The sequence below is a fragment of the Mauremys reevesii genome, linkage group 5, assembly GCF_016161935.1.
Source record: "Mauremys reevesii isolate NIE-2019 linkage group 5, ASM1616193v1, whole genome shotgun sequence".
Lineage (NCBI taxonomy): Eukaryota > Metazoa > Chordata > Testudines > Geoemydidae > Mauremys > Mauremys reevesii.
In genome coordinates this window covers 25,794,549-25,808,363 of record NC_052627.1, presented here as the reverse complement: position 1 = coordinate 25,808,363, position 13,815 = coordinate 25,794,549, and the positions used below count along the sequence as shown (strand labels likewise).

General features: G+C 39.6%; 1 protein-coding gene across 34 annotated transcripts in view; it reads right to left on the bottom strand.

The window, feature by feature from the left end:
* Window positions 1-13,815, bottom strand: part of BMPR1B (bone morphogenetic protein receptor type 1B) — a 384,295-nt gene that overhangs the window by 167,978 nt on the left and 202,502 nt on the right. For 3 of the 34 annotated variants that reach the window (XM_039540879.1, XM_039540884.1, XM_039540886.1), the window contains one exon: window positions 8,529-8,676. The exons of 28 other annotated variants lie outside the window; for them this stretch is intronic. The gene's annotated coding sequence lies outside the window, so the exon portion shown is untranslated. Of the gene's footprint in view, window positions 1-790; window positions 910-8,528; window positions 8,677-13,815 lie in introns of all 34 variants that reach the window. 3 more of the 34 variants (XM_039540876.1, XM_039540883.1, XM_039540881.1) reach the window with 1 other exon arrangement.

Below are 13,815 nucleotides of genomic sequence, written 5' to 3'. Positions count from 1 at the left end.
AAAAGTTATATGCTTAGCTAGTTACCAGACACAGTATTATGTAGATAAGGCTGAAATATTTCTGTTCCTAGCCTATCACAAACCAATTACAGAACCTAAAATTTAAAACAAATCGTCTTTAGCAACCATCTATTTTACAATAAGTGTATGCTCCTTGATCACAACTGACTGCACTATGTTCTAATTAATTTTTGTAGATTAACTTTGTTATTGTGTCTAAATAGATTTTCTACACAAGATTAGTCACACAAACTTTACCTTTTGTATTTTCACCTCATACCCAAGTTAAAAATTTATATCGTTCTAATATTTATGGAACAGCATTCTGTATATATGCCATTTAACTTGCTAGTAGCAAAGCCCTGCATTTCTTTGCTTTCTTTAACCCAACAGGCACATAATGAAGGAATGTGCATCAATATAGCTTTCATGTTAATGACTTGTCTCCTGACCAACTAGTTGTGCAATCAAGTCCCAGACCAGATGTGGATTAGCTTCTTACGCAGTGGAGAGCAGCGCCATGGGCGGTTACCGCATTAGATCTGCTATATCAGCAAGACAGGATACAGTTACCTCCTCCACCTAAACATTCTGAAACATGCAAGGGCAATGATGTCATATACATCAGAGGGCTGGTAGCTCTTTGTTGTAAAGTTGGTGTTGGAAGGATCCTTTATATAAAAAGGGACACCTCTCTTTTGCCCTTTCAGCTACATCTCCCTTCCCTGGAAAGCTCCCTCTGACCTCAGAATGCTTTCCTATTTCATTCAACCACTGCCTGAGACATTACCTGCCTATAAACCTAAAACTTAGCCTTCTAGATAGATGTTCAAAGGTCCATGTTGCTTCCCCAGACTTCTTGTATACTTGCACCATGGAATCTGGGGTCTCTAATGCTTTGCACCAGACCTAAGAAAAGAAAATAAGACAAACAGTGGGAGGGGCATAAGAACAGTCATACTGAGTCAGAACAATGGTCCATCTAGCCTAGTATCCTGTCTTCCGACAATGAACAGTGCCAGATGCTTCAGAGGGAATGAACAGAACAGGACAATTATAGAGTGATCCATCTCCTGTTGTCTAGTCCCAGCTTCTGGCAGTCAGAGGCTTAAGAACACCCAGAGCATGGAGTTGCATCCCTGACCATCTTGGCTAATAGCCACTGATAGACCTATCCTCATGAACTTACCTAATTCTTTTTTGAACCCAGTTATAATTTTGGCCTTCACAATATTCCCTGGCAACGAGTTTTATAGGTTGACTATGAAGAAGTCCTTCCTTTTGTTTGTTTTAAACCTGATGCTTATTAATTTCATTGGGGGACCCCTGGTTCTTGTGTTATGTGAAGGGTTACATTACACTTCCCTGTTCACTTTCTCCACACCAGCCATGATTTTATAGACCTCTATCATACCCCCTTCCTTTAGTTGTCTCTTTTCCAAGCTGAAAAGTAATAGTCTTCTTAAACTTCCTCCTCTGGAAGCTGTTTCATACCCCTAATCATTTTTGTTGCTCTTCTCTATGCCTTTTTCAATTGTAATAAATCTTTTTTGAGGCAGGGTTACCAGAACTGCACACAATATTCAAGGTGTGGGCGTACCTGGATTTATATAGTGGCATTAGCATATTCTCTGTTATTATCTGTCCTTTTCCTAATGATTCCCAACATTCTGTTCGCTTTTTTGACTGCCGCTGCACACTGATAATACGTTTTCACAGAACTACCTGCATTAACTCCAAGATCTCTTTGAGTCGTGACATCTAATTTAGACCCCATCATTTTGTATGTATAGTTGGAATTATGTTTTCCAATGCGCTTTATTTTGCATTTTTCAACATTGAATTTCATCTGCCATTTTGTTGCCCTTTGTTTTGTGAGATCGCTTTGTAACTCTTCACAGTTTGCTTTGGATTTCACTATCTTGAGTAATTTTGTATCATCTGCAAACTTTTCCACCTGTTTACCCCTTTTTCCAGATCATTTATGAATATGTTGGCCAGCACTGGCCTCCCATACAGATCCCTGGGGGCCACCACTATTTACCTATCTCTATTATGAAAACTGATAATTTATTTCTACCCTTTGTTTCCTATCCCTTAACTAGTTACGGATCCATGAGAGGACCTTCCCTTTTATCCCATGACTGCTAACTTTGCTTAAGAGCCTTTTGTGAGGGACCTTGTCAAAGGCTTTCTGAAAATCTAAGTACACTATATCAACTGGATCTCCCTTGTCCACATGCTTGTTGACCCCCTCCAAGAATTCTAGCAGATTGGTGAGGCATGATTTCCCTTTACAAAAACTATAATGACTCTTCCTCAACAAATCATATTAATCAATCTGTCTGACAATTCTGTTCTTTACTATACTTTCAACCAACTTGACTTATATTGCAAGTTAGACTTACTGGCCTGTAATTGCCAGGATCGCCTCTGGATCTTTTTTTTTTTTTAAATGGGGTTACATTAGCTATCATCCAGCCATCTAGTACAGAGACTGATTTAAGTGATAGATTACATACCGTAATGGTAGTTCTGTAATTTCATATTTGAGTTCCCTCAGAACTCATGAATGAATACCATCTAGTCCTGGTGACTTCTTATTATTTAATTTACCAATTTATTCTAGTGACACCTGAATTTGGGACAGTTCCTCAGATATGTCACCTAAATAGAATGGCACAGGTGTGGGAATCTCCCTCACATCCTCTGCAGTGAAGCCCAATGCAAATAATTCATTTAGCTGCTCAACAATGCCCTTGTCTTCCGTGAGTGTTCCTTTAGCTCCTTGGTTATCAAGTGGCCCCACTGATTGTTTGGTAGACTTCCTGCTTCTGATATATTTAGAAAAAAATGTATTAGCTTTTGTATCTTTTGTTAGCTGCTCTTCCAATTCTTTTTTTTTTTTGGCCTTCCTAATTATACTTTTACACAGAATTAAAAAAAAGTGGGGAAGGAATACTAAGGAATCTGGAGATCAAGAGGCATTTTCCCACTGGTCCATAAATATACTTTAATGGAGGGGTCTTTTGCACTCAGTTTTTTCAAGTGAGGTCCTTTCTGACCACTTTTGGTGCTGTCCAGATGCCAGTTAATGAATCTAACTGAAGAGCATGCAGGATACTAGTAGTTTGCTGCCCAGAATTCCCTTCTTGATTACACAATTTATATAGAAAACTATGTCTAAGGCTGCTTGGAAACTACTAGCACATAATGGTTGCTGTATTTGCCTTCAACAAATGAACTCCTCATATCTACCTCATTACTTTGTAGAGTGCTTTAAGATACCAGTACTTAAAAGTATAAAAGCCATAGTACATTTTCTTAACAATTTTTGGTATATCTGCTTACAGAAATAACGAGACACACCTTAAACAAATTGAAATAAGCATAAAAGGTAAATTCTATTGTATTCTCAATAAGAGAGTAAACAGCACACTTAACTTTAATGCCAGGGAACACCATTTCACATGAGCAAATAAAAGTAATTACATAAATTCTTCTTGCACATCATGGTCTAGAAAAGTCAGAAAAAGCACTTCATGTTTTTTGGGAGAGGCAAGGGAGTGTTGCATGCTGTGTGAAAAGACTCAAAGTATTCTACAACTCTGACACTTGGCTACTAAAGGCTAGTGTCTCAAAGAGTGAGGATGCATGAAAAAATCAGAAATAAACTTTTTATTTTAGACTGAGGCCATAAAGGACCTTGTATGTTAAAATCTCAAATATTAAAATCAACTTTGTACTGCACACAGGAAACATTTGCAATGGGAACCAAATGGAGGTAATGTGGCCCAGCTGGTTGGAAGAGGTACAAAAAAGCATAGACAGCTGTGTATTATACAAATTAAAGCCGCAAGAGGATTATACCTGGAACCCTCCAGAATAAAACAGGGCTGTAAGCTCATATAAAAAGAGTAAATGGTATCAATGAAAATATCTCAGCATCTGAAATGTTAAGAAAAAGGAAAATAATTTGATTTACTAATACATTCTGAAGTGTTCATGCTGTAAATACATCACAGTTAGGAATATCTAAGTATAACAGCGCATATACTAATATTTTTAATCTTGATTTAGGCAAGACCTGAACAAAATAGACATGGTTCTCCTCTCACATCAGTTTTCCGTGGGTACAGCCCCATTGAGCACACTTTAGTTTACTTTGGATTTACACGGGTGTGGGGAAAGAGTCAGGCTCAATTTCCCTCCTGCCCACCTGCATTATTCTGTAGCAGTAAAGTTGGTAAGAGATTTACAAATACATTTAATGCCTCAAAAAAATCACACGACAAATAGTCAATCTTCCTATAATTTAAGTGTGGATAAGTACACCCAGATTAAAAGCTTTTACTCTGCGTACGACACAAGGACACATATGTTTAAGTGTCAGCATTTTAATATTATTTGGGTCTCTGTAATCCAACTTTTTAAAATATAGTATCCATATGCAAAAACAAAAAACAAACAAACCCACAAATGAAAGGTATATCTGTGATGCAAAAAAACCTAAGTTCTCTTGACAGAAAATACATACTTAATGTAGTGTGAGTGTGCATAAGTCACTGAAATTTAGAGGTGGTAGCAATTAAGCTAATCTTCATAAATTCCAGAAAAGACATTATTCCCTGGAAGTTCTAGCACTGGACATGTAAGGTTACTAACTTAAGCTGCAATTCTGCAAAGATTTATGTGCATGCTTACCTTTACATGCTGTGAGTAGCCCCGCTTACTTTAATGGGACTGCTCACAGTGGGTAAAGTAAAGAATATACACACACCTCTCTACAGAATATGGACTTTAGGATGTTGTCCAGCAACACATGACACCATGAGAGTGTATTAGTATCGTGCACCTTGCAAGTTATTTTAGGACCCTTCAACATTCTGCAAAAATATTGGGGAGTGGTTAATCATTTCAGATAAAGCTACTCCCCTTTCGGATTCTGTTTTTTGTTTAGAAGGAGTCAAACTAGGAGAAAAACTGCTCTTGTATATCCTATCCCTGACAGTCATCATCAAAGGTCAGGGTGGATCTCTTACATAAAAGCATATATAGACATCCCATGCATTTCACAAGCATGGGTTTCAGCCATCCTGCTTACTTTACAGGGGATAATGGACCAGAAAATAATTAAATAATTATGAACACAAACAGACCCAAGTAATGGAAAATTCTTTAACCTCTTCAACTCTGACTTGTCCTTAAAAAAATGTATGGTCAGACACAGCATCCTAAATATAGCTGATACCAGAACACAACTTACAAAGACTGCAGTTCTACTTTTCTCATTCTTTCCACTTTGGGTTTATTAGCCGTTTGTTTGGGTATATTGCCTTGTGTGTTAATTTTTAAAATTTTGTTAAGGTGACCTAAAGCTTTTGGGACATGTGGCGCGCACGCACGCACACACGCACAATGAAAGAGTAAAAAGCCATTTGCAAACCATATGGAAATTTCACAGAGCTAGCTGCAGATGTGAAAGGAAAGAGACTAGGGAGGAAACAAAGCATTCAAAGACTGGTTGCTGAAACAACACAGCTTTAAGACTATAATAGAAACAGACCAATAACACTTTTATGTCAAAAGCGGCGAAGAGTCCTGTGGCACCTTATAGACTAACAGACGTTTTGGCACATAAACTTTTGTGGGTGAATACTCACTTCATCAGATGCTTATGTGCCAAAACGTCTGTTAGTCTATAAGGTGCCACAGGACTCTTTGATGCTTTTTACAGAACCAGACTAACACAGCTACCCCTCTGATACCTCTATGTCATTATCACTGTATGAGCAAAGACAGAAGAAATACAGTGAAACTCAGGAAGAGCTGATCTTTGGGAATACTGGTGCCTTAAAAAATTCTCCCTATTAAACAACAGCAATTTACAATCAAGAAGATCCCCACATAAGTAAAATATAGCAAATACAAGACAACAAAAAGAAGTGTGACTTGCATCACCTCCTAAGTTGACACACTTCCTAATACAGAGACTTATTAGACATGATAAGCTATTATTTGACCAACAAAAAAGGAAGATATACGACTTCTAAGCGGAATAGTTTCAGAAACTTAAGGTATCGTAATTAAAATGTATCTGCAAGTTGGGTGTATATTTTGTTAGGCATAATACTAGCTTGCCATCACACAGGAGGCAATCATTATCTGCACATCACAAAAAGAAAACCTGCTCATGAGAGAGGTCTCTTCTGGAACTATGCTGCTGCTGCTGCTGCTCTGAGGATGAATTGACATTTTAACAATTTCCAGAGGTAGGATACAAACAGGCATTCAGGAGTGATGTCATAACACAGTTATTTAGGGTACTAACAAGTTTAGGCTGGAACTCTCTGGTTTTTTAACAGCACCATGTGCATCAAGGTCACAACATAAAACAGCAATTGTAGTGTCTGATATTTATCTGGACATGAGAAACTAGATTATGGAGTGTAGCGGATATTTTGGATCAAATCTTCATCCAAGTAAAACAAAAACATTCAATAACATAAACGAGAGTCTGAATTTCCAGAAGGGTTCAGCATTCACAAGTGGGCCAGATTTTCAAAAGTAACAATCTAGCTAATTCTTCCTTTAGGTACCTAAATGGGAGATGAGCTCTTTCGAAAATCTGGCCCCAAGGTGGGGAGGTGATGAATACTGAGCTGGTTGGGGTTTGGAAATCTTCAAAGAAACAGTCCAGGATCGGAGAAAGAGGGGAAAAAATAACCCTCCACCCCAAATAACCTGGTCTTTAGGGCACTTACCTGGGATGTGGGACACCCAGGTTAAAAACCCTGACCTGAACCAGGCAGAGTGGGATCTTAAATCTGGGCTTCCCACATCCTAGGTCAATGCTCTAACTGCCAGGCTACTGGATAAACTGGGTGAGGTCTCTCATTTTTCATCAAAAAACTGCACAAGGTCTCTGTTTCCTCCTCTGTTTAGCAGAATGAAAAAAAAAAATTCCTGCCCAGCTCTAGTGAGCACCTTTGAAAATCCAGATCCACTTGACTTACCAAGTCTTTTCTAGCTCAGTTTTGGTTTCTATTATTCTGCTTTCCAGCACTTCTACATGGAGAGCTCTCTAGACACTGTGTAAGTATTTGCCAAAGATCCATACACGGAATGAGGTGTTCAAATTTCTCTGAGTGCCACTGGGCAAACTTGTGAATCCTACCCTATTTTCTAAATCAAGGGAAAACTATTTTCTCCCAAAACGTATGATGGGATAATAGGTACATTGTGCATACTTACAAACATATTCTTTTAAAAAAAAAAATTCAACACCTCAGCTGGCCCAGTAGCATTGGAGGCAGTATGAGCAGGAGTCCTATATTTCAAAAATATTCCTGATACACACTTTGCCTCAAGCAAGTGCCCAGAGTGGAAAGTGCTTGGCTTGATGTTCAGAAAGGAATGCACACACTGCACTCCTCTGTCAATTTTTGGATAATACTGATGGCAGCTTCTGAAGCTCAAACCATCCATCCGACCTCTCCAGAGAAAGGCATTGTGGGTAAGAGCAGCTTAAAAGAACTTGTATTGTACAGAGAGAAATGGTGGTTCTGAATTAGAAGGTAATAAACTATGTCTAGCTACCGTGAGGCGAATGAATGGGGAAAAAGAAGGGTGTTAATAGGACACAACATAGAGCAATTATGTGTGTAAATAACATTTTACTGAAGTTCAGTGCCACAACCCAAGTCTGCACATTGTTTCTGATGTTAAACAGCCTGAAAGAGACAACTGACGTTTACTTTAATGGGAGAATGGGTCTAAGTAAAACCCATGTGAAATGGAAATCAAAAACATCTGTTAAAGACAAAAATGGTTTGTTGGCTGATGTCAACCATGGGAAAGCCTCCAGAATATCAGTTCTGTGCTCACCAGCAGGTGTTGCTGCAATTATGTGGACCAATCAGAGGTGACATTTCCAAAAGCATGAAAAATGAAGGACCAATAAGCCAACTGAAACATAAGTATTTCTTATAAACTCTTTTTCTTCTCTACAGCAAACAACCCCCTTGCCCAACAATATTTCTGAATCATGACGGATCAGATTCTATCAGTTTTACTTGCATTGAATATCATCTTTCTCCTTGAGCAGTGCCACTAAAATCAGTAGGACCGTTCATGGAGTAAAAGACTACTCAGTATGTGCAAAGGGGGAGAATCTCACCCTGACAGAGATAGCTCAGTCAGCTACATTATAGTTGTATACCAGGTTTTCCAGTTATGGCCTCTAATGCCGAACCAATATGATTATTTGAATTTATGCCCCTTATTGTTAATAAATATGATGTTTGTTAAATGCTGAAGTTCACATTTGGCATATGACGTCCCAACACATTTTTCACCCTCTCCTCCACTTCCCTGGTGAAAACTCCATAATTCCTGGCATATCACCAAATCTAGCCTCTGGTCTAAAGGTTCATATAAAACTGGTGCTGAGGTCCCCCACAGCTTATCTTTATAAGCTCTATTCTCCTTCTCTGAATACTTGGCCATATTTACTGTACATACATTACCTTCCACAGGCCAAGGTTATCATCTATGTCCAACGCCACAAACATCGAGAGACTTAGAAGCTTTTCTCAAAATCAGGTTTCTTTTATGATATGTTGTGCTTGCCTGTAGGCTACCAGATGGTTTCAAATCAGACTTCTGATTCATGCTCTGCACCAGGTCAAAACAAATAATGATTTTTTTAAGCAATTCAGTTTTTTTAATTAGTTGGCACTTTAGACAAAAATAGGCCTATTTGTAAAAATCAGCCATTGTATTTTTATATTTTTAAGTATAAAAAATAAATAAAAATTGAGCCAGTAGGAAGTGCACAAGCTTCACTCCTTCACCCTCACAAAACTGTACTGATACACAGCAGTCCCAATCTGCTATTTTAGTGCCTGGTCCTGCCCCACTGAAACTTTGTGGCAACTCAGGACTGGATTAAGGACACAAAACTTATTTTCTTTTGAGCTAAGGACCCCCAGAGGGAAAGTCTCTGCTTACTTGGACTTTCACACACATCTTCTCAAAGACATTTTTAATAAAAGCACAATAAAGATGGGATCTAGAAGTCTGGGCAAAGGACTGTGAGCCAATCACTCCTTACAGACACACTTCAAGAGACAGGGGTTGTAATTCACTGTAGTTGCATCACAATGTCAGTGTAATTACACTGTGACTAAGCTTTTTGATAACTAATTTCCACTAATTGATATTGATATGATTAGAACTTAAAGTTCATTACATGACTAAAGCACATATTCTGCTCTCAGTTGACACTACCTCCCCTTTGTGAACTTGGCCAACTCACTTAACCCTGGCTAACTGTATTTTCTAATTTCTAAAATGGACATACTACTATTCTCCTATATCACAGGAGCATTAGCTAAAGTTTGCAAGGTGCTTTAAAGACAAGTGCTAGATATTAAATCACTTAAAACAATTATGGAGATGAGGAAAGTAAAGATATAGTATCACACAAAATTTCCAGAAAGCACCACCAAAGAAACAAGACCTAAAAGTGCAATTTTACTCTGAAATGAGGGTTGGTATAAAAATGACATAATGAACTTCAACATCTGTGTTTCCATGAGTCTAGTGTAAATTTTCTCAGTTTACATGTGAAAAGGTTGTTCTTCTCTTGCCTGCTCTAGAAACTCAACCTGAAGTCAAGCTGTGCTCTTTCTAACTAACAATTACAGTTTAGTTAACAATTGTGCTGATGATCTACAAACCAGAATAGAAGCCAGGCCACTTTCTTATAGCACTACAAGAGCCAACAGGAATAACAAGTCATGAACATTTATTTTTGAACTAAATAAGCAGATGTGTGTTGGAATGTAGAGTAGAGATCTGTGGAGGGGGAAAAAAGGTTACTTACCTGTAACTGAGGTTCTTTGGGACAGATTCTGTGTATTCACATTCTTGGGATGTGTGCCAATTGATGCTGTTGAGTGTTGCAGCCTTCTAGCATAATGGAATGCTAAACTGTATTCTGCTGTTCAGCCAGGAGGTAGCACTATGTGTAACATACCTTATTTACATTAGTCTCAGCCATACCTGGCGGAACATTAGAGGATCTTATAGTGAACACATCTGGTGCATATCTCTGGAAGCTCTGTGGCCAGTCTATATCTGGCATAGAAGTCTGATCTGCCAACAGCAGTCCAGCAACCTACCATATACAAGTAGCACATGACCAAGCAGTACAAGTGTTTATTTGAGGGCACATGCACCTCTCCACGCCCCTCCCCTTAGCATTTGAGCATGTGCTGAGGATGAGACTATAAAAGGGGACACAGCAGCAACTGCCACCTCAGTTCTTCTCTTCCAAGGCTGTAGGACCCAAGGATTTGGCTGTTGATCTCATCTATTTAATGTTCTCTAATAACTCATTTTTAACTAAACAGTCCACCCCTCTCAAAGGGAAGGTCTTCGATCTTGACCCTGTTTCTTAGGGAGGAGAAGAGGCATGTAGCCATGCATGTCTTCAAATCCTTATTGCTGCAACTACTGATCTTGACAATGCACCCAACACATTGAAAGACAGTCTTAATGCATGTGTTGCACCATTTTGACCCTCTTGAAGAAGGGCATTCATCAGTCTGCAGTGTCCCTCAGGAAGATTCTTTGTAGAGAGAGAGATCTTGTCCCACAGGTGAAACTGGTACACAGCCAAGACAGACGGCTAGTTAGCTATCCTTATGTTTAGAGATGCTGAAGAGAATACCTTTCTTCCCAAACAATCTACTTTTTTCTTCTCTGTCACCAGAAGTAGAATGTAAATATTCCATTCTTGACCACTGCACTGTTGCAGCTCTAATCACAGAGTTAGGGGGAGGATTCATGTAGCAATAAGAAAACCCTTCATACGGGATCTGATACAACCTATCAGCTTTTTTATCAAATGGTTGACTAGAATATGGAATATTCCATACTGATTTTGCTGTCTGCCAGAGACCTTCCAAAAGGGGCAGACACCTTGTCTGTAGAAGTATTCCCCAGCATATCAAAAACACAATGAGGAGTTTCCTGAAGTGAATCAGAAGGTAATTTCATTGTAGACACCATTCTGCTTACTAATTCCTGGAATTGCATAGCTTCCTCGGATGGTGAGGGAAATGAGGCTACTTCAACATTATCCTCGGGGGAGGATTTGTCTGTAGGTTCTAAGTCTTGATGCACAATATTAACTTCTAAAGACACCTCAGCTTCTTCTTCTTCATCATACAAAATGTCATGGATTATAGTAGGGGACCTATCTCTTGGTCTCGGATCCCCTAAAGTCCTCAATCCATATGCCTTGGATCCACTGATGCATTTTTGGCCTGATGTGGAACCAAGATCATAGCTGTTAAGGGAGATTGAAATAGAAACTCTGGAGGTGGCCAATATGGCAGAGGCATCCAACAAGGTACTTGACACTCATGTCAATTTGTCCTGTCCTGTACCATCTCATAGTCAGGAAGAACAGCCTCTGTTGCATGAAAACAGACTTGAGGATGAGTTTCCAAGTAAACTGTTGTATCCAGTTCCTCTTCTGAATGGAGATCATATCTCATATCTGACAAGGAACCAATTGGTAATACCACAGAAGTAGTAACAAGGGTGAGATAGTCTTCCTAGGTGAACACGCAGGTGGTTCTGGGAGGTGGCGGTAACATCACAGAAGATCCATATGGTGAGGAATCAGCTTTGTGTTTTTTGTGAGAGTGAGAGCGTTGTGTCAGATCCTTATCTAACCCTCTCTTTTTCTGCTGGTGAAGTGCGGACAGGATCAGAGCAGTGCAGTTTTGCAAGTACCTTTGTAGAAACCACTTCAGAAGATATCGGTGCTAATGCAATACAGGGGGATCTGTCAATTTCTCCAATACCTACTAAACAGAGCAACCTCGGTCTCTCATCTGTCTCGGAGCCTCATACTCATGAACTGAAGGATCTGATGAGACCCCAGACCAGAAGATAATGCCAGGCCCTGAAAGATGCTTGGTCTTGGCCTTCTTATTCCTTGGAACTGAAGGTCCTGGTTCCATATAGGCTTCAGGTGTAGAACTCCTATTGTCTAAGCCAGTTTCAGCCACCATCAATACCCATTTTGGATGTGGGTCTGAGGTTTTTGCTGCTGACTGGTCAGTCCTTTTGACATCGAGCTCAGTGCCAAAAACAATGACTTAGATGTAGAGGGTTTCTTGGAACCAGAAGGTCCTGGAGCTGATCCAGGCCTCTTATTTCCATGATCCGGAAACTCAGAGCCCTTGAATTCAGAGGTTTTAGCCAAGAAGGCTTCCTGGAGTCTGTTTTGCCTCTTCTTTCTGGCTCAGGATGTAAATATCTTACAGACAGTACACTGAGAAGGAGAGTGACATTCTCCTAAGCATTTTAGGCATCGAACATATGTGTCAGATGCTGGAAAAACTGCAGGATACGATGCACATCGCTTAAATTCATGTTTCTTGTTCTTCAGATCTGCCATAAACTAACTAACAGTAACACTAAGGCTACCCCAATTGTGAGAACTGTAACTATTTACAGAAAAGCAAGACATCTATCTAATTTACTAAGAATCCTGAATCCTGAAGAAGGCTTACTCTCTCCATGGTAGTGGTTGGAAGGAACAGCGGCAGAAACCACTGCTGCACCTGTTATAGCTCTACCCTTAGAACATGCTTGAATGCAGAGAGGAGGGACACGGAAGGGGCACGTGAGTGCTCCAGTAGGCACTGGTCCCCGCATATTGCAAGAGTGGAAATATGTAGAGGACACGCAACGATAGATAACACTTTTACATAGTCCCTTTTCTGAAAAAAATTACACTTTAACGTGAGTTTCCATATTCCACAATAACTGAACTAGTTCAGTACCAGAACTACTGCACCTCCAAAAAAATGTCCCTTTTCTTTCAGCACACAATATGATCTGAAATTTCCCTTTCTAAAAACTTCTAAGAGTGATTGCAGAAAACCTACGCCTGTCAAGCGACAAAAAGCACTCAGGTGGTATATCATCACTGGAAGTGGACTAGGGAGAGCTAATAACTAACACCCGCTCACATTAGATATTTACAGTACCCCACCATGACATAAAAATTGTTTTTGCTTTAAGTATGTAGGAACAATAGCAAGGAACTTTCACACACCTCTCTGCCTCCTCGAAGTATACAACTCTAGGTGTTTAGAGACACAATAACATCCCTCCAACACTGCTGCTGGGGCCCACATGGCTACCCTGTCAATCCTCTTTATTCCCCTTTTTTCCCTATACAACAACTGCATTACATTCAAAAGGACAGTGGAGCAAAAGTAGCACGGCAGAGTAGTCCTAAAGACATACACCAGGAAAGTACATGGACTCTATGAACAGTGCTGAGATTAACACTATGTTGGTGGCCAGTGTTAGGAAGTACCTGGGGCATGATACCCCTGAAGCATTTAAAATGGAGGTAATCCTGCCAGTTTAGTACAGTATCAGAGCGCTGCCAGACAGGGATCTATGTTAGCTTCATCCCTGGACCAGCAGTGGCTCACTGCACAGGCAGTGGATGGAGGGAGGAATAGAGTTGAACATTTTGCATCACTTGAGTGACCCTAGTGGTACAAGTCACTTGGAGGTGCTGTGACTAAAGTAAATCAGAATTAAGTTTCTACTTAAATAGTAAGCAGATTTAAGACAATCATTTGAGGAAAAGGGGAGGAATTAAACAAGTGCATCTCCATTCTTATTACTTTTGGATAAATGATGGAGTTAAGCAGGTGAAAGGGAAAATTAAAGTGAAAGAGGCAGCAGAACACACAGTCTCCTCTGTCTCTA